The 24,988-nt window shown below is 50.4% G+C and overlaps 1 protein-coding gene across 2 annotated transcripts in view; it reads left to right on the forward strand.

Moving 5' to 3' along the window:
- The first annotated feature begins 332 nt into the window (after positions 1 to 332).
- The window catches only part of Sbk1 (SH3 domain binding kinase 1), a 45,545-nt gene continuing 20,889 nt past the window's right edge, over positions 333 to 24,988 (forward strand). The window contains exon 1 of one of the 2 annotated variants that reach the window (XM_029479498.1): positions 333 to 1,059. The gene's annotated coding sequence lies outside the window, so the exon portion shown is untranslated. Of the gene's footprint in view, positions 1,060 to 23,853; positions 24,460 to 24,988 lie in introns of those variants that run through there. The other variant, XM_021168051.2, reaches the window with a different exon arrangement.

Below are 24,988 nucleotides of genomic sequence, written 5' to 3' on the forward strand. Positions count from 1 at the left end.
GGGGGGATGGTCCCTGGAGCTCAGAGCTCTGAGTCCCACCCAGATCCTCCCTACCTGTGCATGGAGGGTCTAGGTGGCACAGGACATCTGACCAAGCCCCAGGGACTGTGCAGCACTGGCTCACAGGCAGGAGGTATTGCGGAGTGTCTGCTAGCACACCAGGCTCCCAGCAGAGGCGTGGTCCTCGCTTCCCTACAGTGGCCAGCCGCAGTCTCCTAGCTCTGGCAGAGAAGGAGTTAACTTCCAGGCTTCTCAGCGTGAATGTGGAGCTATTAATACCCACAGCCCAGCCATCTACAGCCACCACAAGGCTGAGCCCCAGAGCTGAGGAGAGAGAGCGGGGAGCAGGGCAGCTCCCAGGCTGGCCAACCAGTACCTGACTTCAAGGGTCAGAACTTTTTCTGGGGACAGTGTAGACTCTGTGTCAGACTCACCTGACCCTTGCCTACCCCCCAGCTTCAGGTGTCAGTCGGCTCTCCCGCAGGCCACTGAGCTACTTACTCCAGCAGGGGAGGACAAACTTTGTCAACCATCTCTGTGCCTGCTGGTCACCTAGGAGGAACAGATTGCTGGACAGACAGAAGGCTCACACTCCTGCCTCTGGCAGGCATCTGCAGAGTGGACAGCTAAGGTGCTGAGGACTTCCCCAGAGGCAGCGATAGGACCTCGGTCCACTGCCGTCCGGCCACCTCTTGAGTCCAGGCAGCTGATAACTGCCGTTCAAGTGCAGATCCCGTACCTCAGGACAGGAGCCCCAAGAGAGCCACAGGCTCTTCCACCCACCGAGGCAACGGGTAACGTGGGCGAGAAGGCGCAGGTGGCAGGTAGGCAGGTCCGGGGTCCCGAGGCCGACAGGCTGCTGACCCTGGAGCACACTGGCTCAGAGAACCGCGTCCTGTCTGGGGATGATGCTGTGGCGGCCACCAACAGTCACCCCTGCCCTGTCCTGCGGCTGCCTCCTGCCTGGCCCCTGGGCTGTACAGCTGATGATGTGCCAGCCTTCTGCCTGGTCTGCTTCCACAGAGAGGAGGAGGAACTGGAGGAGGGTCCACTGCAGAGGTCAGTCCTGGGGTGGGCAGAGGGCTGGAGGGACCACCATGCAGCCTTCCATGCAGGAACTTTGGGGCCTGGTGATGATGTTTATGGGACCTGTCTGCCCAGGCTTACCACCCCCTCCACCTTCCCGCTGAGCTCTCTGGCTGTCACCACAACCTTCCCACGCCTCCCACTCTGGCCGAGTGACTTGCCTGTCCCTTCACTCCCATTGTGGTCATGTCTTGTCCCCACTTAGAGACCTCCATGGTTCCTCAGTTCCTAAACAGAAAGTCAGCACTCGGCATTCAAGACCTGTCTGATTGGGGCTAATGCCCCATTTCACTCTGTTCGCCAACATTACCAGGGAATACTCTGGCTCGCCTCCACCCAGGCCCAGCTGAAATGTCTCCTTTCAGGAAGGCCTCCCAGAAGACATGGGCCCGCTCTGATCGAAGAGCCCCTTGCCCTTCTAGCATCGCACTGGCATTTAACATATGCTCAGTCTTTGTTGAATTAATAAGTGAAAATGTGTATGTGCACATGTGTGCATGTGTGCATGTGTGAGCGCTCATATATGTGGAAAGGAGGGGAGGGAGGGAGAGAGAAGATGAAGGTTTCTAAGGTTGGGATTGTGTATTTGTGGGAGTATGTGTGTAACTGTGTGTACAGGTTTTTGTGAGCAGATGGGAGGACCTTTGGGATGAGAGGAGCTATGCATGAGGCCAGTGCCTAGGCACTGACTGCTATGCCCCTCAACCCTCAGGGAAACCCTGGCCTCAACCAAGTGTGACCTGGGCCACACTTGTGAATGCACAAGTCAACAGGGTCACCTCTGCTCCAGCCCAGCCTGCTCAAGCCAGTGCCACTGTGGGAAAGGCGAACACAGGACCAAGCTAGGATCCTGTCCATGTCCATTGAAGAATAGGAGGAGAAAATGTGGGCCCCTGCATCCTGGACCAGGTGCCCCTCATGAGTATATTGGACCTTGCGTCTGTGGTTTCCCTGCTAGGGGCCTCTGTGTCCTCCTCTGTGAAGTGGGAGGATGCTTCCTGCCCTGGTTGCCAGCTGACCATGCAATGACTGGACAGACACCTGCAGAGCACCAGGCTTCAGCTGGGGCTTGGAACCCCGGCACAGCCCTGGTGAGGTCTGCGGGCAGACAGGTTGGGCAGAGATTGAGGGCACATTAGTGGGAGTGGGGACACAGTGCCCATGGAGTCAGGATGCAAGATGGACCACTTCTGATTACAGAGACCACAGTCTATTCCACCAAATCTATCTAGGAGTACAGAAGCCTCCCAGGAAATGAGAGAGGCCCAAGAAAAGGTATCAGTGGGCTGTGGGGCGGCAAGGATGAGGATTGGTGGTTTGGAAAAGTAACTGGACAGGGATGGGTTGAGGTTGGCAAAGACAGTAGGTATCAGATCACATAGACCTGGACTTCAGAGTTAAGCATTTGAGCAGCCATGGAGGGCTGGAAGCCAAACAGGCAAGTTAGGAGACTCAGTGAGGCTAGATGAGAGACACTGTTCTTTACTCCACAGAACTCCACACCCCCAGTGTGGCCACTCTTCATAGTGGAGGCTTGGAGTGCTTGGCAAATGACTGCATCAGCCAATGAAATGACACAGGAGGCGGGGCTTTGGCATCATCTGCTGTGGTTGTCTTTCTGTCTTCTCAGTGTCTCTATCTATCTCTGCATCTGTCTGTCTTCTCAGTGTCTCTGTCTCTGCATCTGTCTGTCTCTGTCCCTGTCTGTCTCTCTCTGTGTCTCTGTTGATCTCTGTCTCTGTCTGTCTATCTGTGTGTGTGTGTGTGTGTATACCTCTGTGTGTCTCTGTATGTCTCTCAGTGTCTGTCTCTCCCTGTCTCTCTCTGTATCTCTTTCTTTGTATCTGTTTGTCTCTGTCTGTCTCTGTGTATCTCTGTATGTCTCTGTGTGTCTCTGTCTCTCTCTGTGTCTGTCTCTCAGTCTTTCTGTGTTTGTCTCTGTCTCTCCCTGTCTCTCTCTCTGTCTCTGTCTTTCTCTGTATCTGTTTGTCTCTGTCTGTCTCTCTCTGTGTGTACCTCTGTGTATCTATGTCTCTCTCTGTGTCTCTGCCTTTCTCTGTGTCTCTCTCTGTGTTTCTGTTTTTCTCTGTATCTGTCTGTCTCTCTATCTGTCTCTCTCTGTGTGTACCTCTGTGTATCTCTGTATGTCTCTGTGTGTCTCTGTCTCTCTGTGTTTGTCTCTGTCTCTCTCTCCCTGTATATCTCTGTCTGTCTCTCTGTGTCTCTGTGTGTGTCTCTCTCTCTGTGTCTATTTCCTTGTCTCTCTGTCTCTGTTTTTCTCTCTCTGTCTCTCTTTCCTTGTCTCTGTCTTTCCATGGGGATGAAACCCAGGGCCTTGCACGTTTATGTTAATGTGCAAGGTTAATTCTAGGTTAATTCTCAGCCCTGAGCTGACTGTCAACAACACACAGCCAAGCCCTGCCCCGATGTCCCCTGGCTTCAGGTCTTGGAGCAATGCTTATACAATCAATCCCTACCAGTGAGTGACTCAGGAAGCCCCAAGATGAGGGTCGAGCATTAGGGCCAGGATCTTCTGCCCTTTCTCCCTCATCTTTTCTCCACTCCACCTGCAGCTTTGGGGAGTCCTTTGTATCAGAGGTCCCTTCTCTCCTACTCTGGGATGTAATGGCCTACGTTTGTAGGGGCTGCTATACTCTCTAACTAATGGACTCTGGCTCTTTAAGGTCTAGGGAGGGGACACTGCCAGGCTGGGCAGAAATGGTGACCACAGGTGCCAGGTGGTGAAGCTAAAAATACTGAGTGATGTGGACAGCCAGGCTGTGGGAGCCAGGCAGAGCTGACTGGGAGGGCAGAGAGACTGGGTGAGGTCACCTTGGACTTAGAGAGTGTGTGCCGCACCCAAACCCCTCACCACCTCTCCCAGCCTTTTTCTGGTACCAGGGCTTCTCTAGAAAATCCAACTTCCATCTTTATGAGCCATGGGCTAGTCTGATTCTGCCACAGCCCTCTTCTGTGTAACCCTGAGGTCTCTTTGGATCTCTTCTCAAGCAAAATTAGAAACAGAGAGACTGTAAGGGGTATAGGCAAACTGCTCATTCATTTTTAGGTTAAAACTTCCTGAAGCCTTCTGGGACTGGATGTTGAAGCCACAGAGATAACAGGGATACAGGCACACCTCCCTAATGGGGCTCGCTGCCTTGTGGGTACAAATGGCGGCTATGTGAATATGCGGCTCCGCGAGCTATAATGAGTGTAAGCTTCGTGGCCCTGGAATCTGCTGTGGGTTGATGCACACTGTGCCACATGTCAGTGACAGTGTCACTAGCCACCTGCTTATGCTGTATCCTTGTGTTAACTAGGGTGAGGCAGCTGTTGTGCCTATGAGCCTAGAACATAGGATTCCATTCTTGTTTTGTTTTTTCGAGACAGGGTTTCTCTGTGTAGCCCTGGCTGTCCTGGAATTCACTCTGTAGACCAGGCTGGCCTTGAACTCAGAAATCTGCCTGCTTCTGCCTCCCAAGTGCTGGGATTAAAGGCATGTGTCACCACTGCCCGGCAGGATTCTATTCTCTACAGTTGGTATCTATGTAACCGAGTCTAGTGAGAGAGGTTCTGCTCCAAGCAGTCTCTCACTGACCCTGGATTCTTCCATCACGGGCCAGGCATCATTCAGAACCTTAGAACCCACTGCTAGAAACTACATTCCACTGATAGAGAAAGAAGAGAAAGTGGAGTAGCCAGATGTGGTTTATGTCTGCAAGCCAGGCATTCAGGAGTCTGAGGCAGGAGGATTGTGGGTTCAAGGCCAGCCTAGGTTATATTGTATCTCAAAACAAATACATTAAATTGAAAATGTCAGCCAAGGCTTTTGTGAGTCCCAGCTGGAGACAGCGTCTTTCACTTACCTCTGCATGCATTGGCTGTAACTGCAAGGGAGATGGAAAAGGCAGGCCAGTGCAGCCTCACTGGTTCATTATGAACATGGAATAGTCTGGTGTATGAAGACAAGCCACCTTTGGTGCCAGTTATGCTCATTCATTCACTCAGCAAAGTGGCTTGGTATCTTTCATGGGTAAGAGCTAGGGGCCACAGGAGAAACACCTGCAGTCCTGGAGCTCAGAGCTAATGAGGGACAGACAATAGGCACATAAACTTATACCATGATCATCGGGTTCAAACCCACGGGGAGTGTGGAGGATGAACAGCGGCACACAGGAAACACACGCTTTGTGAAACTGAGAAGCTGGTATCCCAGACCTGGAAGAGGAAGGGGGCTGGCCATCCTGGGGGAACACCATCCATGCAGACAGAGCAGAAGTGCAAAGGGCCAGAGGACACTGACAGGCAGTGAGCACTCACTCCGGTAGGCCAGTGTGAACAAGCGGAGAATTGTGCGATAGTGACATGGGTGAGACTGGGATAGATTAGGCCTTGATAGCCCTGCTGAGAACGGATTTTACACTAGGTGGGATAGGGAAGCTCTTGGAAGCTTTTAAGTGGGGAAGCCATGACATCTGGTTGACATTTTAAAATGGGGCTGCTCCGGGCCAGCATGGATAGAGGACCCCAGTGCTGAGATCACGGAGGGACGTGCAGGGTGGGTGACCTGTGGGCCAGCCAGGGTCAAGGGAGAAGATGGCTGCTAGCCCATCTTGAAGATGGTTTGTCCCAAGAATTCACACAGGAGTTCAGTCTCCAAAGACTTATGTCAATAATATCAAGAGATAGAAAATTAATTTAGTTGTGGTATTAGAGATGAGGTAGTGGATGCAATGGATTACCTCATTGGGGTGAGAGCTCTGGTGAGTGTTGTGGTGGCTTTGTAAGCAGAGGGAGAGGAGCCTATCCAGGCATTTGTGTATCCCTGCCATGATGGCCAACACCTTCCTGCTCCCCACAGAGACTGTGCAACGCTCCATGGACTTCCAGGCTAAAAACCTATGCACAGACTCTTTTAAAGAGAATTTTAATGTATATGTATATGTCTGCAAGTAGGCCATGCATGTGTAGGTACCCTTTGAGGTCAGCTGGAGCTATAGAATTATAGGCAGCTCTGGGCCACAGGACATGAATATTGGGAGCTGAACTAGGGTCCACTGAGCCATCTCTCCAGCCCATCCTCTTTTTTCTTTTCTTTTCTTTTTTAATATAAAGAATTTCTGGATCAGCCAGTATGAAGTATAGTTGGGATTAATTCTATTTTATGTTTTCAATTATTTACTTCTGAGGGGGGAAGCATGAAGTGTCAAGGTGAGTGTGGAGATCAGAGAACAGCATGGAAATGTATGTTCTCCCCATCCAACATGTAGGTCCTGGGGATCAAACTTGGGTCATCATGTTTGGCAGCAAAGCTCTGTTACCATTGAGCCAATTCACTGACTTCTGGCAAACTTTTTCTTTTCTTTCTTTCTTTTTAAAGGATGAGTTTATTTAGAACATTTCAAAGAAAGCAGTTGGCAGTGCAGGACAACAGACTTGCCTGCATTTTGTTTTAAATTTCGGATCTTGCACCTACCCCAAGGATCCCTAGGGTGACACTGCTGGGAAGTGCTGGAGTCATTAGGAGGTGGGCCTGCTGTGAGGAAGTCAGGTCTCCGTGGGACAGACTCTTGCAGGCAGGGCTGTGAGGGCCCTAGTGTCCCTCTCTCTTTCCCTCTGCCCATCACAGCCCACAGTCAGCTGGAGAGCACTCTCTGGAAAAGGAGAGGCAAGGCAGCAAGTGGGGAACTGACTCAATAGACTAAGGAAGTTATCCCTCACAGAACAGAGCCCCTAAAGCTGAGCGAGGACAAGCCTGTGAAACCACAGCTAACTCTTCACATCTCCAAAGGTGATGACAAGGGAGGGCAATGCTCAGAGGTCGAGTACAGTGGGGCTGCTCAAGAATTCTCTAGCTTAGGAGGGTGTGATAGTGCACGCCTTTAATGCCAGCACTCGAGAGGCAGAGGCAAGCAGATCTCTGTGATTTTGAGGTCAGTCTGGTTTACAGAATAGATTCCAGGATAGTCATGGCTACACGGATAGTCTCTCTCTCTCTCTCTCTAGGCCCAGCCCAAACTTTTTACATTGAACCCAGCAACCCTTTCCTTGCGAGCACTGGGTTTCTCGACTGCTTGCACATTTTATAAATTTCACTTTTTAAAAATTGGGAGCGCCGGGCGGTGGTGGCGCACGCCTTTAATCCCAGCACTTGGGAGGCAGAGGCAGGCAGATTTCTGAGTTTGAGGCCAGCCTGGTCTACAAAGTGAGTTCCAGGACAGCCAGGGCTATACAGAGAAACCCTGTCTCAAAAAACCAAAAAAAAAAAAAAAAAAAANCAAAAAAAAAAAAANAANAAAAATTGGGAGCATGGTTTACTCACAGTGAATGTGAAGTTTGTAAGTAACGAGCATAAGGAGTTCTGTCATATGTATTCATCGGGTAACTCAAGCCTTCATCCAGGCAAAGGACATTTTTGTTTTTCCAAAAAGTTTCTCTTGCTACCTGGTCAATATTCTCTCTTGTGCGCTCTCTCTCCCTCTCTCACGAATGCCCACACATGCATAGCAGACACACATATACACAGACACACAGACACACACACACACAGAGGGGTGGAGACACTACTACAGTTTGTATTGACCTTTGAAAGTTCCTGTGAATTAGCAGGAAACCAGGGACCCACTTTTGAGAAACTCCTGAATCTAAGTAGAACCAAAGCAAGCAAGAAAACAATGTAACAGGGAAACAAAACTTTCAAACAAGAATAGAGGCTCTGTGTTCAGAGCCAAAAAACCAAAAAAACATTGTAACTATTAAAGATAAGGAGGGTGTCTCCAGAAATAATGGCAACAAAAGTTGGGGCTGGAGTCTAGGAAGACCCAGTTTCAAAACGACATTTAAGCTTATTTCATAAACACATCTCTAATGTGCTGGTTGGTTTCCTGCGTCAACTTGATACAAGTTAGAGTCATCAGAGAAGAAGAAGCCTCCCTTGAGGAAATGCCTCCATGAGATGCAGCTGTAGAACATTTTCTCCATTAGTGATCAGTGGAGAGGGCCCAGCCCATTGTAGGTGGGGTGGTCCTGGGTTCTATGGGAAAGCAGGCTGAGCAAGCCATGTGAGATAAGCCAGTAAGCAGCACCCCGCTTGGCCTCTGTATCAGCTCCTATCTCCAGGTTCCTGTCCTGTTTTGAGTTCCTGTCCTGACTTCTTTCCATGATGAACAATGCTGTGGAACTGTAAGCCAAATAAACCCTTTCCTCCCCAACCGACTTTGTGGTCATGGTGTTTTGTCCCAGCAATAGAAACTCAAACTGAAACATAGGACATCTCAGCATGCAGCTCAGGCTGTCCTGGAACCTGCCATCTTCTTGCCCCCTTCTCCTCAGCGTCTCCTGTGCCACCACCACCCCCTGCTTTATTTTTGTAAGTATAGGTAACAGAGGGAACAAAAGAGAGTAGGAGGCTAATAAGGAGATGCCCTAGAGCCTGGGAGGACAGACCTGGAAGAGAGGTGGTGGCTCAGCAAAGGGGAGTGTTAAAACCAAAGCCCTCTATTCTCACCTGGGGCTGCTCACGGGAAGGGTGCTCTTCTGTACACAGTGACTGAGAAAAGGCTAAATCCTTGGGTTAATTTCTTAGTGTGCCCGTGCCCGTGTGTGTGTGTGTGTGTGTGTGTGTGTATTCACAAGTGCCCATGGCGTTTGAGCCCTGGGAGGTTGAGTTGCAGGCATCCGTGGGCATCCTGATATAGGTGCTGGCATCTGAACTCTAGTGCTCTTAACCACAGAGCCATCTCTCTAGCCCTGGATTTAAAAAAAAAAAAGATTTATTTTATTTCAGAGTGTGTGTGTGTGTGTGTGTGTGTGTGTGATGTGTACATGAATACCAGTGTTCGAGGAGGGCCAGAGGTGCCAGATCCCCTGGAACTGGAGTTACAGGAGTCATTCCAAGTGGGTGCTAGGACAAACTCAGGCCCTCTGCAATAGTAATACATGCTCTTTACTCTGAGTCATAGCCTTAACCTCAGCTTTAAAGAGAGAGAGAGAGAGAGAGAGAGAGAGAGAGAGAGAGAGATTGTTACTGCATATAATTTTTTAAAGATTTATTTATTATATGTGAGTACACTGTAGCTGTCTTCAGACACTCCAGAAGAGGGAGTCAGATCTCATTACAGATGATTGTGAGCCACCATGTGGTTGCTGGGATTTGAACTCAGGACCTTTGGAAGAGCAGTCAGTGCTCTTAACCACTGAGCCATCTCTCTAGCCCGTTATTGCATTTATTATTATACAGAATAATGGTTCCATTATGATATTTTCATAAATGTGTATCATGTACTTTGATTATATTCACATCTTTTTTCCTAAATAGACCCCCTTCTTTCAAGTCCTTTAAAAAAGTGTATTCAATATGTGCAAGAGGGCAGGTGACACTTGCCTTCTGAACCTGGTTAATCTAGCATGGCTAGTCTTAGCATGATTTTCTCTAGCTCCATCCATTTTCCTGGAAGTGACATCATCTCATTCTTTTTTTTTTTTTTAAGATTTATTTATTGATTATATGCAAGTACACTGTAGCTGTCTTCAGACACTCCAGAAGAGGGAGTCAGATCTTGTTACGGATGGTTGTGAGCCACCATGTGGTTGCTGGGATTTGAACTCCGGACCTTCGGAAGAGCAGTCGGGTGCTCTTACCCACTGAGCCATCTCACCAGCCCCATCTCATTCTTTATGGCTTAAAAATACTCCATTGCGGGCCAGGCATGGTGGCGCACACCTTTGATCCCAGCACTCGGGAGGCAGAGGCAGGCAGATTTCTGAGTTAGAGGCCAGCCTGGTCTACAGAGTGAGTTCCAGGACAGCCAGGGCTATACAGAGAAACCCTGTCTCGAAAAAACAAAAGAATAACAATAACAATAACAATAATAATAATACTCCATTGTGTACAGAGACTGTCTTAGTTAGGATTTCCATTGCTGTGAAGAGACACCATGGCCATGGCAAGTGACAACATTTAACTGGGGCTGGCTTACAGGTTCAGAGGTTTTAGTTCATTATCATCATGGTCATGGTAGGAAACATGGTAGCGTGCAAGCAGACATGGTGCTGGAGGAGCCGAAAGTTTTGATCCAAAGGCAGCCAGGAGGAGAATGTCTTCTGCTGGCAGCCAGGAGACTAAGTGTGATTCCACACTGGGTGGAACTTGTGCATATATGTAAGACTTTAAAGCCTGCCTCCACAGTGACACACTTCCTCCAACAGGGCCATGCCCACTCTAATAAGGCCACATCTCCTAATAGTGCCACTCCCTATGGCCAAGCATTCAACATATGAAATCTATGGGTGGGGGGGGGCATACCTATTCCTACCATCTCTCTCTCTCTCTCTCTCTCTCTCTCTCTCTCTCTCTCTCTCTCTCTCTCTCTCCATTAGTGGCTGTGTAGATGTGCTCGTCTGTGATGGAGGCTAGGGCTAACACTGGGAGTCTTCCTCTCTTCATCTTATTTATTGAGACAGGGTCTCTTGCTGAACTTATGGCTGACCATTTCTGGTAGACAGGCTTGCCAGGAAGCACCCCCTACCCTGCCACGATCTGTCTCTCTTTTCTCTGTCCCCAGATCTGGGGTTATAGGCACGGGTTGCCACGTCTGGCATTTACATGAGAACCAGGGATCCGAACTCAGGTGTCGAGGCTTGCACAGCGGGTACTTCACCCACGGAGTCAACCTAGACTTCCATGCTTCCCTTTTCTAGTTTATTCTTATTGTTGTTGCTTAGTTAGTATGCAGAGTAATGGATTTCACTGTAACATCTTCATACATATAAACCTTACCTTTGTAATGTATATAGTTTACCTTCCGTCTGTCTCTCTGATGATGAGCATCCCGACTGGTCCCCTGTTTTGGCTGTTGTGTGTAGTGCAGTGATACACAAGGGTATGCAGGTGTCTCTGTGTTGTGCTGACTTAGGGTCCTTGGCTGTTTCATGTCATAGCTCTGTTTCCAGGTTTTGACGGACCTCCATCCTGATTTTCAGGGTGACTGCTGGCTTCATGGCTTGGTATCAGGAGTCAGTGTGATGACTCAGATCTCTGTGCATCGTGCCTGAGGAGAGAAGAGATGTTAGCAAGAGGCATCCAGGCCTTAATGTGGAGTGTTGGGTCTATGGAAGCCATGTGGGAATCACCCGGCACTAGCTTGAAGTGCAGAGTGTCTGGCCTCACTTGGATCCTTCGGAGACTCATGCATGGCAGAGGGAATCTTAGGTAGCCATGCTCAAAGGGAGCAGGGAAGAGGAGTACTTGTGGAGCAACAATGAGTTTCTCCCTCTAGCCACACTTCTAGAGGCTAAGGGGCATGGCTGCTTGGAATGTGGCTCTCCCTGGTGAAGCCACTTGCTTGATGCAGGCAGTAAGAGGGCAGGTGATTGTAGCATGCCTAGTGCAAAAGGTAGGTGAGCAAGTGGGCACTTTCCAGGTACGAGTGTAGTGATGGAGAGTGGAGCCCAGACAGGACGAGGTAGGTAGTGGTGGCTGCCAGGCAGTGAGAATGCAGGTGGCTGTCTCTATAAGGTCAAAGGGCTGTCACACGCAGGAACTGGACAAACAATGGGCTAGATAGAGAGCAGAAACTGTGAGAGCGACTGACCTTAGAGATTAGGGTAAAGTGATTGATGGGTGAGTTCTCACGAGATCTGGGGTTTGTACCTAGGGGCATGGTCCAGAGGGGTCCAGTGTGTTGGAGGTGACATTAGGACATCCAGGCAATGAGAGGACAGCTCTCTGATATCTGTTCTCTAAACTCTGTCCCTCACAAGTCTAAACACAGTCATTTGTTCTGGGACATGGCCTGACATGGGACATCTGAAGGCTCCTAGAATGTCACAATGTGCAGCAGAGCTTCAGCACCACAGCGTGGACAGAGACCAAGTTCCTTACACACCGGGAAACAAGATGCTCTGGGGCTGGCTCTGCTCAGTCATAACCAGTGAGGAGGCCTTGAGTGGACCAGCGGGACCAGAGGGACCAGCGGGACCAGAGGGACCAGCGGGACCAGAGGGCTTGGACTTAACTGTCCTGGGCGATGGGAAGCAAATGATAGAAATGTGCTCTTCTTTCCCAGAAAGGAATGAGGGGTTGGGGCTGCTTCTGCGGTCCTTTGGCCTGTCCTGCACTGTAGAATTTTGGCCACTAGAGGGAGCGCTATGCTCATATTTCCAGGGATTTCCAGGCGCTGTTTGCTCAAGCTTGGCTTCTTTTTCTAATGACTGGACAGGTTCAGAGTTTGAAATGACACACTCTAGGTCCACTACTTCTGCATTATGTAGCTTTGTTGGAGTAACCTAATTGTTTTGTGTTGTGGTTTCAACAGCCATAAAACGGACATAGAAAGGCGTTTGTAGGGATGCATGCCTATTATCCCAGCACTGGGGATAATTACTTTACTAGTGTAAAGTACGCTACACCACAGTAGTGAGTTTGAGGCCAGCCTGAGTTCAAGCGCAGCCTGGTTTGTATGGACAGACCCTGACTCAAAGGTGAAAACTATTAAAATAAGTAGGTAAATAAACAAATGAGCCAACACTTAAAACCCAGGGCATTTTGTCCTCATTATCAAAATTCCCAACATCTTTGGAAGGCTGAAAGCACCCAGAACCTGAGTCTACATCCCCACAGGGCTAACCTGGGCACAGACACGTGGAGATGAGCCTCAAGCATGGGTCAGGGGCTTGTTCACAGGTCCTGGCTTCAGGTCTCTGTCAGCACCACAGCCAGCCATGTAATGATCCACAGGAGACAAGAACGCAGTTGTGGTTCAATACAACTAAGTAGCCAGCGTTGGCTCAAACTTTGGGAGTCTGACCCTCAGTAGTTTATTTTTAGGCACGTTTAAACATAGCACAATTTAGTGAAAATTTCCCAGGGGTAACTTAATCCTGTATGTGCAATAAGGCATAACTCCACCAAACCCTCTGTAAAGTACTAGTGGCATCTTTCATTTTATTTATTTATTTATTTATTTATTTATTTATTTATTTATTTATTTATTTATATGTAGTACACTGTATCTGTCTTCAGACACTCCAGAAGACAGCATCAGATTTCGTTACGGGTGGTTTGAGCCACCATGTGGTTGCTGGGATTTGAACTCAGGACCCTTGGAAGAGCAGTCGGCGCTCTTAACCGCTGAGCCATCTCACCAGCCCTAGTGGCATGTTTCATAAAGATGAGTTCTATAGATGGACTCCATGTGACACCTCCCATAAAGATAGGTTCTACAGATTGTCAAGCTCCTGATAAGGGTCTAGGGGAGGTCCCAGCCACACCGATATCCCGAAAGTCACCAGGCTATTAATCATGTCCGATCCCAGCCTTCTGGGTGGAAAGCAGATTATACACCTCCCCCCTTTGAAGAGACAACCCTGTGTGTTTAACATTCCTGGGTTCCCTAGTGCTTATCTATGAGCACAAGGACGTACATTCACACAGAGATAGGATGCATGTCTTCTTGGCCACTCCACTCCCACATGCCTGCCTCAGGCCAGTGTCACCCCTCCGGTCTGCGGAAGGCAGCTTTCTGATTGGTGCTTCTGAGTCCTCTCCCCCCCACAGCCTATTCTCCCTATGTACCCCAGATTTCTCCCTATGCACCCCAAAGCCTTTAGCAGTCCCCCCTCCATCAGAGTTAAAGCCAAAGGCTTCCAGTGGCTCTGTCACCTCTTACTGTCCATGCTGCCCCAGCCTTAGCACTTAAATCACTGCTGAGCACCTAGAGCACACTGACCGCAGGGCCTTCACACTAGCTGTTGCCTTGGCCTGGCTCCCCTGTCTGTGTATCCCCTTTCTCACTCCATTCAAGTCTCTGCTAAGAGAATGAGGCTGCGAGGACTTCCCAGAATGCTGTGTGCCCTTTCCCGGGCTTATCTCTCTTTTCCACTTTAATGCCTTGACCTGTATCATTTACTTCTGTGTCCTGTTTGTCACTGTCTCTGTACTAAAGCAGAAGCACTGCAAAGGCAGGGACTGTTCTGTGTCGTTAGTTGCAAACAGCACACCTACTCTAACACCGAGTAGAAGGACTTAATAAATATTTGGGGGTACACTGTAGCTCAGGGGTAGAGAGCTTGCCTGGCATGTCAGGGGCCCTGAATTTGATTCCCAGAACTGCAAAAGAAAACAAAAAGATGAAGAAGTATTTACCTGGTCGCGCATGGTGGCGCAGGCCTTTAATCCCAGCACTTGGGAGGCAGAGGCAGGCAGGTTTCTGTGTGTTCAAGGCCAGCCTGGTCTACATAGTGAGTTCTAAGCCTATGTCAACAACAAACAAACAATGGAATTTGCCTGTTGAGTGGGTGGATGAATGTGTGCTGTGAAGGCATTGCACCCAGTGATCCACCCAGGCTTGAGTGGGGTAGTGTGGGATGCAGCTGGGCCTGTCAACACAGGAGCACAGAGCCTGCTTTGGATCTGAGCACCCTGGGGTTGCTGCCTTGAAGCTTTCCATCTGTTTGTCTTTGTCTCTGTGATGGAAGGCTGATAGGACCCTTTCACTGGGGACTGCATTTGGATGGATCACTATCAGGGTGGCCCTAGGCAAATGCCCTGCGAATGTCTTCATGCCCGGGGGAGTATGGTATTAAATAGAAGTGAAACCCACTGGGGAAAAGAACCTAGGAGAAAGAGAGTCTTCTGCCCTGCATTCTGAGCATGGGCAGCACAGGTTAGCCCCTGGGCCCCAGGGTCTGTAACTAACATGCACAGGTGCATTGTGGGAGGTAGACTTTTTGTTCACTGGAGCTGTCAGTACTGGGATAATGTTGGACTCCACATTAGAGAGAGCCAGGCCAAGCAAGAGAAAGCCCTCAGATTCCTGGGTACCTAACATCTGGCTTTGAGGTGCCTAACATCTGGTCTTGAGGTGCCTAACATCTGGCCTTGTCCCTGGTAGCCTAAGCAGCAGGCTGAGAACTGGCTGGAGCAGGCCATGGGATTCCTCTCTGGGACTCTGTTGTGACATCTATGATCTAGGCAAGAACCTGTTGCACACAGGACCACAGGGGTGTGGGGGGCATTCATTGGTTGACAGCCACAGTCCTTGACCATCACAGGGAGTGTGGCCCTGGCCCATGCTGGATCATCTTTGTGGTTATTCTGAAAAGTCCAGATGTTTGGCTCTATTTATGTTCTTACTCTTTGAAATGTTCAAATGGGAGTCTACCTTTTACTCCCAACGGATGGGTGAGAAGGGGTACAATAGAGTTCAACAGTGACCTTAGGACCTTAGTGACCAAAGTGATGGCTGCATTGAGGGCTGCAGACGCTGCCCATAGCTTCAGACTATCCTGCAGCCTCCCCGTCTGAAGCTATGGGTAGCGTCTGCAGCCCTCAATGCAGGATGCAGTCATGTCCTTAGATCTGGGGGGAGCTATAGACCTTGAGAACAGCCTGATGACACCTGGGAGGAGCCTGTGTCTCGTTCCCTGTCCTCTGCTTTGGCGAACCCCTCCTATCTCCCCAGCCACTAGAATCCAAGCCATTCTCTAGGATCCACTTAATTAGCCAAGCCTATTAACTCCCACAAGGCTTCTCCTCCCCTCCTAATTAACTCAGTTAATTAGGGCTTGCAGGCACAGCTCCACCCAGCCCCCTCTAGTCCCACCACTCCCTGTCTCCCTTCCCGCCCCTGGCTCTGCCAAGCCCCCAACAGGATGGGAACGCTGCAGGTGTTGCCTGAGCACCTTCAGCACCCACCCTTCTCTTCCTGCCCTTCTCCCCGCCACAGGACATCAGGACTCTGCTTTTTGTAGCAGCAGCACAAGGCAGAGATGAAAACAGGTCAAGGCAATGGGTGGAGTGAGGGAAAATGGAAAGAGATGACCCTGAGCCGGTGTCAAGAAGATGCCAGGGCCTGGACCCTGGAGGCAGTATGGGTTTGAGTCCCAGGCTGTCTGAAAGCTCTATCCAGCCTCTCCTCTCTCTGTGCCCTGACATAGAGAGACAGCTCCTGGGTGAAGAGGCCTGGCTGTGTAGAAAGGTGCTAGCATGTAGAGAACATGGCCTGCCCCACATCTGTATTTGTTAAATGCACAGGTGGCCTTGTGACAAGGCTAGGGGTTGAGGAATTGAAGGAAGGGTGGAGACAGCCAGGGAGAGTACCATGTCAAGCTCTACAGTCTGGACCACTCCAGGAACATGCTGGGCCTGGGGAGGGGAAGGGCATGCAGATCTGGGCAGGGTGGCACATACCTGTGATCCCAACACTATGGCAGCAGAGGCAGGGGGATCAAGTTTGAGGCTAGCCTGGACTACATTGTGAGGCTCTGCCTCAAAAGCAAGGATGGAGAATAGGGAAGTGGTATTCACCTGGGTCAAATGAGTGGCTATGTAACTCACTTCCAGAATTTAACCATTTTAGAAACCCACATTCATCTGAGCAATGGCTGTGTACACTTTAATCCCAGCACTTGGGAGGCAGAGGCAGGCAGATTTCTGAGTACAACACCAGCCTGGTCTACAGAGTGAATTCCAGGACACTCAGGGATACACAGAAAAATCCTGAAGAAGAAGAAGAAGAAGAAGAAGAAGAAGAAGAAGAAGAAGAAGAAGAAGAAGAAGAAGAAGAAGAAGAAGAAGAGGAAGAAGAGGAAGAAGAGGAGGAGGAGGAAGAGGGAGAGGAAGGAGAGAGAAAGGAAGAAAGAAAGAAAGAAAGAAAGAAAGAAAGAAAGAAAGAAAGAAAGAAAGAAAGGAAGAAAGGAAGAGAGAGAGAGAAAGGAAGGAAGAAAGAAGAAAGAAAGAGAGAAAGAAAGAAACCTATTGTACAGAGAGCTTGGGGTTATAAGTAACAGAGATTCAAGTCTCTCTGATTAAAACTCAAAGAGGGTGAGGGAGCTGGTGAGATGGCTCAGTGATTAAGAACACTGGCTGCTCTTCCAAAGGACCCGGGTTCAAATCCCGGGTCTAATCTCTAATTCCAGTTCCAGGTGATATGACAGACATACATGGAGGCAGAATACTGATGTAATTAAAATAATAATAATAATAATAAAAGAATAAACTCAAAGAGGACTTTACTGGGCCACAGAACTAAAAGGTCCAAGTCTTCAGGCACACAGGGATGGCAAGGAGTTCAGATAATGATGAGATTTGTGTCCCCATCTCTTCATTCCTCCTCTGGAGGCTCTCCCTGGTGTGACAACAGGCTTACACTCAGCCTTTCATTGTGGTCTCAGAAAGGACCCCTGTAGCCAGGAGAAAGTGTTATATACTGATTGATGGGGCTGGGTCACAAGACCAGCCCAGGAGTCAGACACCATCATCATCAGATCCCCTGAGTAATGAAGGGTATGGCGGGGAATGTAGGTTCCTAAAGGAAACCGGGGCTTTGGGAGCAGACTGTGTAGACAGATGCTAGGTAACGGAGTCTGTGCTGCTTGGACTGCGTGGGCATAGTGCCAAGCTCAGGAAAGTTCCAAATGCAGGCATGTGAGGCAGTCCCTGCCAGGCCCCACCCAGATGTCCTTGGCCTCATTCCCAGCTTTTTGCATCTTCATCTCTTTTCCTGAAGGCTTCCTGGTTCCACCCCCATCCCTACTCCCACCCGAGCAGCTCTTATCCATCCCTGCCTCCAGGATGCGGCCGGCCAGCATGTCCTCCCCTGTCTCAGAGTTCCTCAGCGGACTTGGCTGTATGGGTTCTGCAGTGGTGGCCGGCTCCATGATCCACGCCTTGCCTATGTGTCTCCTGCTCTTTCTATTCTCTTCTCCGAGGTCCCCTACTACATAAGGGATTTAATCAACTCTCAGTCTCAGAGAAATCAAACTAGGACACTGTTGAAGCCACTCCCACCTCCAAGCCTCCCGGGATGTGTGCTAGACACACTTGACCCCTTAGAAATGTCTGTGTTCCCAGGGGTCACTTCTCCAGGAGCAGGAACTGAGAAAGCTCTGAGAGTCTATGCCTTAGTTGGAGGACTACGGAGATGCAGTAAACATGGCTGGGGTCAGGCCCCATCTGGTCCTCATTTCCCAAAGCAACAACTGCATCCCAGCCTTAAGGGTACAGCATCTATCACTATGGTAACCAGACAGCAGGGTGGATAGGGCCAGCAGTGCCAAGGTCTCTCCATTCCTATTGCTTCTCTAAGCATGACCAGTGAGGTAGGTCATCCTGAGGAAGTGTTCTTCTTTATGTATTTGTTTTGTCTTTTATTTTATTATTTTATCTTTGAGGTAGGGTCTTCACTCCATAAGTCAAGGCTGGGCTTGAAGTTCTGACAGTTCTCCTGCCTCCGCCTCTGAAACACTAAGGTTATTTGTAGGTGGGAGTGTCCCCACTGGAGTTTATCCTGGGTAGTTCTAGGACCTGGCTTTAGGAAGCATAGACTCACAGAGTGGAAATGTTCCTAGTTTTGCCTGGTGATGCACACCTGTGGTCCTAGCAGTTGAGCAGTTGAGACAGGAGCATCAGAAGCTCAAGGTCATGCTTGGTTCTACAGCAAGTTCAAGACCAGTATGGGCTGTTTTGAGAATCAGTTCTCAAATTAAGGCAGGAAAGAAGGGAGGGAGGGAGGGAGGGAGGGAGGGAGGCAGATGAACCTGCAATGTCAGCAGTTGGGAGGTTGAGGTAAGAGGACAGATGGTGAGTTCTGGTTTAGCCTCTAATATACAGTGAGACTCTGTCTTGAGGGGAACAATAATCACATTTATCAAAACTTCCACAGGATAGTTTTCAATTGTTTTAGAAAATGTGTAGTTGTGGTGGGTAGAGATTACCCCTGAGGCCAATGCTAACAGTTTATCGTTTCTGCATCCCATAATCCTACTAAGAAATGAATCTTAGCCAACATGGATCCTACCATGGATCCTCCCTTCCAATCCCAGATCTTGAGTTTATTCCAGGAGCAGCCACCCCCCTGACATTACAGGCATTGCCTTTATACTACAGACATTATATTACTGCCTTTGGCTGGCTCTCCAGCAAGGAGCAGAGTTTCTGCCTCAAAGCACAGCAGGCCTGCAGAACCACAGAGAAGCAGGTCTTTGCTCCAACTGCATCATACGGCACTTGTCAGCATCAGTGGCTTCCTGCTGGCCACCCACGGTCGCAGTTGTATTTCCACGTGGGGCAGAGAGCACAAGAACACTGTTGGAACGCTCTGATGCTCCCGTGGGATGAATTCCAAACAGAGATTTCAGAGACCTGCTGCCCTCCCAGCTACTGAACCCCGGATGCCCCATTCTCTCTGAGCCAGCCTGAGTTTGGGTGGAACCCTAGCACAAGCGGTTCAGATCTGTCCTCAGGGGCCCTGGATACTTCTGCTCCAGCTGCCTGGACTTTCCATATCTGTGCACTCAAATGACATCATATCTGTCATCTTAATCCTAATTTGCCTCCTGAATTACCCAGTCATGAGCATCACCAGCTACAGGAGCTGCTCACCGGCATCAGTGCTCTAGGCATAGGGTCGGGGTTAGAGGATGCTCAGATTATTGTCAAATTTCAAGAGACCTGGCAATGGAAGAGAGGGGTGGGGAGGGCAACGCTGGGCAGCAAGAGCCTAGAATGCTTCCATAAAGCCAGTGGGAAGCCCTGGACACAAAGCTGCCATTAAAGGAGCGTTATGTGCCCAAGTAACTGCTCAACACTACTTCCCCCAACTAGGGATCAGCTGCAGGAAGCAAATGGGAGACTTCTTTGTGAACCGTGGGCTGGTTCACAGTGGCTGCTACTAGTAGTGGGTGATTCCAGTCCCAAATGGGCAAGTCTGAGAGGCAGAAGATCAGACCATCACCGCCCACCACTTACCCTGCACAATTCCATGGATCCCGTGAGCCTCCTCCTATGTGAAAACGATGAAGAGGAAGGCAGGAGAATCAAGCTGTGCTCTTTGCACCTTGCTGCAGATTGCTGGGAGCCCATAGCAGGCTCTCATTATCTCCTCTCCCATTGGCTAACCACTGAATTAACCACTGACTTCACTAAGGCTTGGGCTGGTTGTGAGGGGTCACCCAGTGGTGTGACCCAACCTCCAGCCCTTGTAAATCTGAGGGCTTGGCTTTCTCCTTTTCTTGTTTTCTTGTTCTTCGAGACAAGTTGCTTTTGAAGACAAGGTTTCTCTGTATGGCCTTGGCTGTCCTGGAACTAGCTCTATAAACCAGGTTGGTCTCAAACTCAGAGATCTACCTGTTCCTGGGTCCCGAATGCTAAGATGAAAAGCATACGCCACCACCGTCCAGCTGCCTGACTTTCATAATCAACCAATACCCAGTTTCTGCATTATCTTTTCTTGCTTCTGCTTTGTGAAGTCAGCCCTGCCCTATTCTGCCAGGGGTTTGCATCTTCTTTGCTAGCCCCAAAACATATGGAGCCCTGAGTTTCCTAGCTTGCGTTTAAGGAGAATATGTGTTGCCTGCAAGAGTGTTTAGCCTATGGGAATCAGTTGCTGAGAGGGCAACTGGGAAGGGATTCCCCACAATTCGTTGTAGAAACCTTTTTGTAATTGCTTTGTGGATAATCAAAGCTTCAACTGAGGAATCAAGGGAGTTTTTGCAGGAGGAAGCCTTGAACTGGGGAACGCTGTAACAAAACACCTGTGACAAGAGACTTATAGAAAAGAAAGCTGTGTTTTGGCCCAAGGTTTTAGAGGCTTTAACCATTTGTTTGACCCTGTTGATGTGGGGCCAGTGGCAAGGCAGCACCCCATGGGGGGACCTTGTGGCAGAGAAAGCCTGTTTATAACATGGCCAGGAACAAAAGGAGAAAAAAGTGTCCCACAATTCTTTTTGAGAGCATGTCCTCAAATTACCTGAAACATCCCACCAGGCCCCACCTTTTAAAGGTCCCCATCACCATTCAATAGCACGAAGCTTGAGGCCCAAGCTTTCCTTTTTGTTTTAAAAGGTATTTTTAATTATTTTATCTTCCTTTATGAGGATGTTGCCTGTGTGTATATCTGTGCATTACTTGCATGCATGCTCGGTGCTCTAGAAGGTCAAAGGAGGGCACCAGATCTCCTGGAACCGAAGTTACAGACCGTTGTGAACTGGGACCTCTGGAAGAGCAGCCAGTCCTTTTAACCACTGAGCCATCTCTCCAGTGCAAGGACCAAGCTCTTGATATATGCCCTTGGGAGACACTTAAGAGCCGGCTATAACAACAACCATGGCCAAGAACATGTCAAGGCCTGTTTCCCTGAATGAGGATGTACTCTCAGCTCTAGTGTCTGGGGACGCCGTTATAAGACACAAGAAGGTGCCCTTTCTCTTCCAGTCTCCTGCTCTTACACCCAGTCACTCACACAGACACCCCCCACCCCCTGCCAAGTTGCTTGTTTGAAGCACCAATACCTCATTTTGGAAAGCTCCGACAGGGACGGGGAAAGGCGGGGAGGCTGGGACGAAGTGGAAGAGAGCAGGCAGCCACAGAATTGTTTTAGAGGATAACTTGTGTGGAAATTAGCAGACAAGGTTGGTGTTATATGGATGGAAGGAACCAAATGCACAGAGATGTGGAAAAGCAAGAAGTTGATGTTCCAAAAGAGCTTGCTGATGCCAAGGCTGAATGGAGAAGAGAGATTCCCTGGGCTGGTGTGGCAAGCAGGCACTAGATGCTGACAGCCTGCAGCACAGGGCATCTTTGGATTTCTGTTGCTGTGAACAGACACCATGACCACAGACACTCTTATAAGAAAACATTTAGTTGGGACTGGCTTACAGTTGAGAGGTTTAACCCAATATCATGGTGGGAAGCATGAAAGCAGACAGGCAGACATAGCGCTGCAGAGGTAGCTGAGAGTTCTATACCCATTTCCTCAAGCAGCAAGAAGAGAGAGTGACCCTGGGCTTAGCTTGAGCATTTGAAACTTCAAAGCCGACCCCCAGTGACATACTTTCCTCCAACAAGGTAATACCTCCTAACAGTGCCACTCTCTAAGAACTTAATGGAGGCCATTTTCCTTCACACCACAATACAGGGTAGGCTTTACCCTGGAGGGGACAGGGGGTGCTTGGCAAGCGTATTAGAAATGCAACCTAGGAGACATTGTTCTCAACAGAGCTGGTGCCCACAAAGGACCTGGTTTCCAGAAAACTAACTTTCAGTAAAGGTGGGAGGAAGGTGGGCTAGGATTACAAGTAGCAGTAGCAGTAGTGCGGGCTGCCAAGCAGAAGTCTGCGCATCAGCTTTGGGTGTTCGTTTCTTTGTCCAGTTCTGGGGACTGAGTCCAGGGTCTTCCCTATGCCAAGACTGAGCCACATTTCTAGTTCCTGTCTGTAGTTTATTCAACTTAGGTATGTGTGTGTGTGTGTGTGTGTGTGTGTGTGTGTGTGTGTGTAGAGGACAGAAGCTGACATTATCAGGTGTATTCTTCAATCCCTCCCCAGCTCATTTAACTTTTTGTGAGTGCGTGGTATGCATGCATATGTGTGTTTGCATGTATGTGGGGTGCACATGCATGTGTGTGCATGTGGAGACGGAGGTTGACTGCAGTAATTCTCTTGTTCTCTATTTTACAAATTGAGGCATGGTTTCTCACTTGAACCTAGAGCTGACTCATTCAGCTAGTCTTGCTAGTCAGCTTGCTCTGGGGATCCTGTCTGCCTCCTAAATGCTGGGATTCTAGGCTGCTACACCTGCCCAGCCATAGCTGAGTTCTGGGGACCTGAACCCTGGTCTTTAGCAGCATCTCGCTTGGTTCCCCTTCTCCCCTCCCGTACTTATTTATTTATTCAGAGACTGGGTCTTTCACTGGAACTCACCGATCAGATCGGGATCCACCTGTTTCTGCCTTCCCAGGGCTGGAACTACAGGTGTCATGGCACTGGAGGAACTCAAGTCCCTCATGCTTGCCTGGCAAGCACTTTACTTAATAAGCCATCTTCCCAGCTCCACCTAAGGTTACCTGAGTTTGCAATACCCAGCTCTAAAAGTTCTACGAGCAGCTGGAGTGGTTGGAAGAGGATGCTAATTTGAGAAAACAATCTGATCAGAGATTAAAAGGAGGAGAGATTTTGGGTGCGTCGGGGGCTTTTCCCATGAATAAAATAGTATGCTGCATGGGAGACTGGGCCTCTGGAAGGATGCGTTCCTTGTTCCCACTCTGTCGCCATCTCGGCTCGATCGCCCCACCTGCATCCAGGCTACAATTTCCGGTTAATGAACAAAGCTCTTCACACCCGGGTGGCTTTGCACAGCTGCTGCTTCAGCCAGGAACCCCCCTTCTTCCGTTCTGCTATACACCTTTAATCCCAGCTTTTCCTTAAACTTACTTCACCGTCTCCCTACAGCAGAGCTCAAAAGTTCTGCCTGAACCCTGCACGGCCCCACAGACCCCAGGTCTCTGAGTAACCTAGTAGTCTTGTGAGGTCCCCTGGAAATCGGATGGATAGGTGGAAGGATGAATGGGCAGACAGGCGGGTGAACAGATGGACCGGTAGTTGAATGAGCGAGTGCATTCTGAATAGGAGAGCTCGGATTTATTTTTCTTCTTTGAAACAGATCCAGTCTCCGCCCCACAAGCACAGGCTGGAATAGTCTGGGACAGTCTAGCCCCTCGGGGACCAAGCAGCTGGACCAGGTGACCCTCTGTGACTCCCCCGAGCCCTCTCTAACCTCGTTCTGGCCCCCTCCTGGGCTCTGACCTAGAAAAAGAAGCTTGTGCCAAAGAACGGAGGGTTTTAGGACCCCGCGTGGCCGGAAAGCGGGCGGGGCATCGCGCGGCTCCCGCGGCGGTGGGGAGGTCCAGGCCCCGTGGCGCCTGGCGGGAGGGCGCGGCGGGAGTGCGCGTGCGCGGAGCGCGCACCCTGCGCGGCGGACAAAGGCGCGTGCGGCGGCGCGCGAGGCGGAGGGCGGAGCGGCGGGCGGGCAGGTACGCGCCGGCGGGAGGCGGAGCCGCGAGGCCGCGATGGAGCACAGCCCGGGCGGGCGCCGGCGCTGGAGCCCGAGTGCCGGGCGGAGCGGGAGCCTCAGCCGGAGCCGCAGCCTCAGCCCGCGCCAGGCCGGGGCAGGAGCCCGCAGGGCCGGGCTGCTCGCAGCGGCGGCGCCCGAACCCCCCAGCGGCTGAGCGGTGACCTCCATCCTCGCACGCGGCTGCTGGGACGCAGCGACCCATCCAACCCGGGCCCCCCAAGATCTGCTTGCTACAACCGCACACCTCAATACACAGAGAGACCCAGGCTTGGGGCGCGCTAGCCTCCCCAATCCGCTACTCCGGCACACAGGAACCCCAAACCTAGGACAGCAAGATCCTCTTGCTAACGAGAAGCCGCGGGCACCCCAAAGCCTCGGGACCCGGGCGACCAAGCCCCTTGCGACGCCTTCAGCGTCCCGGCTAATGGTGGTGGTGGTGCCCTGAGCCCCTCTCGGGCCGGGCAGACGAAGATCGACACGGCGCCCAGGCCCCCTGCCGCGGCGTCCCCGCGGCCCCAGCCCAGGTAAGTGGGACCCAGGTGAGGGGCGGCAGGTGAGTGGTACCGAGGTCCCTAGAGTCCCGCAGGTGGGGAAGGAAGTCCAGAGTGCGCGCTCCCCCTCCTCAGCGTCGCCATGGAGCCGAGGCTGAAGGACGTCTCTTTGTGTCTCGCTTGGAGGAGCCGCCCCCTCCTCCTCTCCCTTCCCCCACCTTCCACCCCAACCCTGAGATTTGGACACAGCTTCAGACCCCGGGAGAGAGGAGTTGCGATGCCCTGGAGAGGGGTTAGAGGGTGGAGAGTATCCCCGGTATAGCCAGGAGCGTTAGACCTTAGGTCCTTTGAAGAATAAAGACACGTAGCTATCATCTCCCAAAGACCAAGCTGAGTTCTTAAGTGACACCCACCCACCTCCCAGGAAAGAGAAAATTTGGGGCGCCCAAAGGTGAGAGGTGCCTGCATTCTGCAGCTCTGGGTGACAGCTGGGGCTTTGGGTGTGTGCCTTTGTCTGAGAGGGCAGAGAAGGGGCGTGTTTGAGAGGATGAGTCTCTTATTT

Source organism: Mus caroli, chromosome 7 (genome assembly GCF_900094665.2).
Source record: "Mus caroli chromosome 7, CAROLI_EIJ_v1.1, whole genome shotgun sequence".
Taxonomy (NCBI): Eukaryota; Metazoa; Chordata; class Mammalia; order Rodentia; family Muridae; genus Mus; species Mus caroli.